This window comes from Nicotiana tabacum, chromosome 13 (genome assembly GCF_000715075.1).
Source record: "Nicotiana tabacum cultivar K326 chromosome 13, ASM71507v2, whole genome shotgun sequence".
NCBI lineage: Eukaryota > Viridiplantae > Streptophyta > Magnoliopsida > Solanales > Solanaceae > Nicotiana > Nicotiana tabacum.
In genome coordinates, this window is record NC_134092.1 from 101724590 (window position 1) to 101730863 (window position 6274).

Genomic DNA, 6274 nt, shown 5'->3' on the forward strand with positions numbered 1-6274 from the left:
AAGAATTTCGGAGTGAAATGAGACACTTAGTCTCATAATTAAAAGCTTAAGTTAGAAAAGTCGACAAGATGTCATGTATGTGTAAACGACCTCGGATTCGAATTCTGATGATTCCAATAGCTCTGTATGGTAATTTTGGACTTAGGAGAATATCCGTAAAATTATTTGGAGGTCTGTAGTGGAATTAGGCTTAAAAGGGCGAAAGTCGAATCTTTGGGAAGTTTGACCGGGAGTTGACTTTTTGATATCGAGGTTGAAATCCGATTCTAAAAATTTTAATAGGTCTGTTATGTCATTTATGACTTGTGTGCAAAATTTGAGGTCAATCGGACATGATTTGATAGGTTTCGGCGTTGTTTGTGAAAACTTGAAATTTCAAAGTTCATTAGGCTTGAATTGGGGTATGATTAGTATTTTTAGTGTTGTTGGATGTGATTTGAAGAGTCGACTAAGTTCGTATGATGTTTTAGGATTTGTTGGTATATTTGGTTGAGGTCCCGAGGGTCTCGGGTAAGTTTTGGATGGTTAACTGATCAATTTTTGGACTTGGAATTTTGCTAGAATTTTCTGATATTTGTATCTAGTTTCCTTCTACGCGATCGCGTGAGAAGGTCTGCGATCGCGTAGGGTTAATTGGGGGCTACTAAGTTTTATTGTTTGCGATCGCGTGGGGACGACCGCGATTGCGTAGCTCAGAAGAAGGAATGCATCGCTAATGCGTGGATCAAGCCGCGTTCGCGAAGAGGAGGTGAGGCAGCTGGGGTTCGCGAGCATTGTTCTATGCGAACGCGTGTGCTATCCGTGATCGCGTAGGCCTGGGAAGCTCGTGCTTCGTGTTAGCATGTGTTTTGGTGCGGTCGCGTAGAGAAGTTTTGGGGACAGTGTATTTTGGTCTTCGCGATTGCATAACTTTGTACACGATCGCATAGGGTTATTTTGGGCAGTGGAAATATTGTGCTTCGCGATCGCGGGACTTGGACCGCGATCACATAGAAGAAATGACTGGGCAGAGAGTTTAAGTTCTGAAAATGGGACTTCATCCCATTTTCCATTTTTACCGATTTGGAGCTCGGGAAGAGGCGATGTTTGGGAGATTTTCATGTAAAACAACAGGGTAAGTATTCTTAACTCAATATTGGTCAAATTACCCATATCCATGATTGTTTTTAACATTTAATTGGTGAATTAAGTTGAAAAATTGTAAAAACCCTCTTGGTTTAATTTGGAGATTTGAGGGTCGAGTTGATGTCAGATTTGAGTAAAATTTATATGGTCGGACTCGTGGTTGAATGGGCATTCATATTTTGTAACTTTTGTTGGGTTCTGAGATGTGGGCCCCACGGATAAATTTTGAATGTAATTTCAGATTTTATGAATAAATTAGTATTTTGATATGGAATTAATTCCTATAATTATGTGGACTGAATTAAATTTATTGTGGCTAGATTCGAGCTGTTCGGAAGTTGTTACGTGCAGAATGGAATTTCTGGAGCATTGTTTAGCTTGCTCGACATTTGATTCGTCTTGTTCGAGGTAAGTAACTCTTCTAATCTTGGATCTGAGGGTATGAATCCTGAATATATGTATTATGTGAATTGTTTGGAGGTGACACACATGCTAGGTGACGGGCGTGTGGGCGTGCATTATAGAAATTGTGACGTAATTGGTTCCGTGGAATTTTGTAGTCAAATAATCTTGGCATTTTCTATGTAGTTTTATATGTTAAAGAAATTGAGTTGAGAATCATGTTAAAAATCATGCCGAGGCTATGTGCCAGTATTATTGAGACCCACAGAGGTCATATTGCTGTTAAATTATTTGTTAAAAATGAAATTTCATACTCAATCATGTTCATTCATTTCATATCATCTCTCAGTTTCTGTTGTTATTTATTGATACATCATATCATCATTATTGGGCTGATTTTCATGACATTGTGAGCCCGAGAGATTGGAGAGATTGATGACTGAGTGAAGCCGAGGGCCTGATTATGAGGATAATTATGGGACCGGGTTGCACGTCGCAGTAGGCTAGATTGGCTTATTATAGTACATGATTTGTCCGTGCAGCACGTGAGTTGTCCGTGCGGATCCATATATTATTATAGCACGTGAGTTGTCCGTGCAACACGTGAGTTGTCTGTGCAGATCTAGATATTGATATTATAGCACGTGTGTTGTCCGTGCATCACGTGAGTTGTCCGTGCAACACATGTGTTGTCTGTGCAGATTATAGCGCTTGGGCTGAAGGAGCCCCTCCGGAGTCTGTACACATCCCCAGTGAGTGCGAGTGCCTAGTGATTTGGGAGGATTGAGTGACGGTGAGGACTGAGTGACTGGGAGGAATGAGTGATTGGGAGGAATGAGTGAAATGATACTCTGAGAGTATGCATATGATTTTATCACTGAGTTGCATCTCTTTGACATGCACACATGTATAGAGATGGATATTTCCTCATGCTGTACGATATTACATCATTCATGATTTCTTACACATGTTAACAGATAGGCATAATGATGTATTTGGTTTACACGGGGTATCTGGAAAGAAAATGAAACATCTCATTTATTATTGAAAGGATTTCGGGAATATTATTGTTTCCAAACTTATACATATTGTTTTGGCAACTTCGGTAAACAATTTGGGTTTTTACTGATGTACTTGAAAGGAAGAATTATTATTATTGAAATCATGATTTAGTTGAGCATTTTATCTCTGAGTTACTTCTTATATTAATTGCTTTACATGGTTATGGACTGTTGTGGACTATTGGTTTTGGACCCGACCTTGGTACAAGCTCGTCACTGCTTTCAACCTAAGGTTAGGTTTGTTACTTACTCAGTACATGTGGTCAGTTGTACTGATACTACACTTCTGCACCTTGCGTGCAGATGTTGGCTACTGATGTTGCTGTGTTCGATGGGAGTGGGATTTGAAGATGTATCTGCGTTTCGGTTGAAGCTGCCTCTTGTTCATGGTAGCCTTAGATTCATAAAATTCTGTTTATGTACTTTTCAAATAGAAGGTGTATTTATTTCATACCAACTTCGTAAACTCTAGTCTTAGAAGCTCATGATTTATACTACCAGTTCTTGGGGAATGTATAAGATTTAATTATTTTCTTTTACTTAATTATTTTGTTAAATTACATTGGAATTGGATAGTGAATAGTTGGCTTACCTAACGGGTTGGGTTAGGTGTCATCACGACTAGTTGGATTTAAGGTCGTGACAAGCAATTTATGCCTTGAAAGAAGAAATGAAAAGATTATGTAACTTACAGATTTACCTCATCATTGCCGTATGCCTCATATTTGCTTATGTTTTATTATATTGCTTTATTGGACCTTTAGTAAATGTGGATGTCGACCCCTCGTCACTACTTCTACGGAGTTAGTCTAGATACTTACTAGGTACACATTGATTTACGTACTCATGTTGCACTTCTGCACTAAATGTGCAGGATCTGACAGGTTCATTGATGATCACCTTGGCGCGTAGGCGCACCCGTTGAAGAGACTTCACGTGGGCTGCATTCCAGTCTACGCATCGCAGTCCATCGAGTCTCCATTGTACCATTTATTTTATTCTTTCTTATTACATTCGGGACATATGTTCTATTATTATTGTACTCCTTAGAAAATGCTCATGCACTTGTGACACCAGGTTTTGGGGGTTCTTTTGGGTTATTCATCATTTCAGTTTGTGTAAACATTTTTTCATTTACTCTACAAATTCTAGTTTATATTGTTCAATTAAGGAAAAATTATGATTTCAAAATATTAAAATGAGTAATTAAATTGGTAAATCACCGTTGGCTTGCTTGACGGCAACGTTAGGCGCCATCACGACCTATAGTGAATTTTGAGTTGTGACAGCTTGGTATCAAGGCGTTAGGTTCACTTAGGTCTCATGATTCATGAGCAATTCTAGTAAATTATTGCGGATCGGTGCAGATACATCTATACTTATCAGCGAGAGGCTACATGGCTGTGAGGAGCACTTCTCTTCTTGATTCCTCATCGTGTGATTTGATTCCACTAAGGCTTGTGCCTTTATTTCTTTCCTACTCAATCTTATGCGACGAGAAGTGATATTATCAATTGGTTGTCGAGGAGTTGTAGTGGTACTGCAGACGTGGTACAGGATGTTTTTTCCTACATGTTCGTGCATGCGATTATTGTCGCCTTGAGGAAGGATGTTCTTTTGTTCCAGCTCAGTATCTGTATTTTCTATGGTTTTGAGACTGTGCACGGATTGCTACGATGTCTATACATTGTTATTGCACAATGTTGGTGTAATGGTAAGGTGTTTGTTCATGTATCGAGGTAGTGAATGACTTGAAAGGAAGATTTCTCAATGCATGATTTAGGGGTTCAACATTTAATTCCAGCAAAGGAAAGGCAATCAGACTATGGATGTTTAGGTTTTGGTTGAGGGAGTAATGAGACTTGGTATTTTTGAGCGTGGTGGAATTTTCATAGTGATGCGGTGTCATCGTCCTTGTTTGAACGCATTTCGGTTTATCGGTGTCATGGTCTCCTTTGATTTTGCCTTCGAGGCAGGGTGTTATGGAATGGTACCTGAGGGACGGTTGTCAGAGATAGTGGTGTGCAACGGTTCTGAATCGAATTGGTATTTCTAATGTTGATGGCTTGAGAAAGATTATCTTCGAAGAGGCTTAGAGTCGGTAACAATTTATTTGTTCAGGTGCTATAGAGATGGATTTTTGATTTGATGCAACATTTGGGAAGCGAAGTATAAGGAAGGACATGGCAGGAAGTGTTTCGCGGTGATTGAAGTACTAGCAGGACAAGTATAAAAAGTAAATGTTGAGAAGTTGCTTAAAGGAGATGGTTTAACAGAAGTAAGAGTGGCAGATTAGCATATGGATTCTGTGGTAGGATAGCCATGTACCTTGAGAAAGTATAGAACTGTTTGGGAGTCGTGATGGAAGGTGATTTGGTCTAAAGATGTTATTTGGAATGATAGTCACTGTACGAAGAAAGATTGAGTATGGCAGAAAGGAGTTTGCTTGAAATGAAGACGGGTGTGAAGAATGATTTATCGTTTCAGATGCAATATGACTTGAGTTCGGAAGTCATTGTTGAACTTTCAGTTTATGTCAATGGGGAAGGAATAAACTTATACAACTGGTGGGAGAGCATGGGCTCAAGAGAATTTACTGATGTACCCAGTGCAGCATCGTTGGAGGATGTCGATAAGGAATTCCACAGGTGGGTTATCTCCTGTGAGCAGGTTAGCGGTTGCGTGATGTTGATAAAGCTTCTGCAAAGAATACTACCTACTACCCGGTAAGAGGTCGAATATGTGATTGTGACTGATGATTTAGAATATTCATGAAAAGCTTAACAAAAGACTTCGAGAAATTTGGCGGGTTAACGGTACAGGATCATGGTAAATGAGAAGGAGGAATCGTTGTGGGCTCTACATTATGGGATGATAACTTAAAGCTAAGTGAGGGAGCCCCACCATTTACATTGGATCGTGTAGTTGTCTGCTTGTATGGTTTCTAGTTATCGGTGCGTTGAAGGATTATTTATGACTAAGAAAAGGAAACATCAGGGGTAATTTGGCAAAGAACTTGATGGACGCGTGCTATATTCAGCTTTATCGATGCATGTTTAGGTTGTTTGGAAGACCTAGAGTTTATGTTTTGTGGATGTAATGTACAAGGGAAAGAATTTATCTAGTTGCTTCTTTGAGAGGGTGTTGATGTGCTAGAAGAGCGTTGGAGTTTGGCTATGTTAGAGATCAGGTCAGAGTGGGTGACTCTCAACAACGACCCTAGTGGGTTCAAAAATTAAAGTGCAATGCATAAGGATTTTAGGCCCGTCGTGTGGTTATGGATCGAGTTTTCATAGTGGATTATGAGTGGGACTTGGAATGATCTACGTTGTCATCGGGTATGCGGTGCAGTATTGGAGGAAAGGAAGAAATAGCTTTGGGTTTGCGAAAGGTCTTGCATAATGGGTGTACTAGTTGGGGATGCTGTTGTGCACGTAAGGAGGTATGTGATGATTCATGGGTATTGAGACGATGTGGTCTCATGATTCGGGTCACTCGGGATGAGTGCCGATTGAGTTCGTTATGTTGTGAATGGAGCTATTATATTTCTAAGTCAGGTCAAGAGTGAATTGAAATAAGCTGATGTGTGAAGTTATACAGGTGGTTTATGGATGTATGTTCAGGCTTGATAGCCCCATAACTTGATTTGGGAGGTAGTTGATTCAAATGGCCTTGTTGTGTAAATG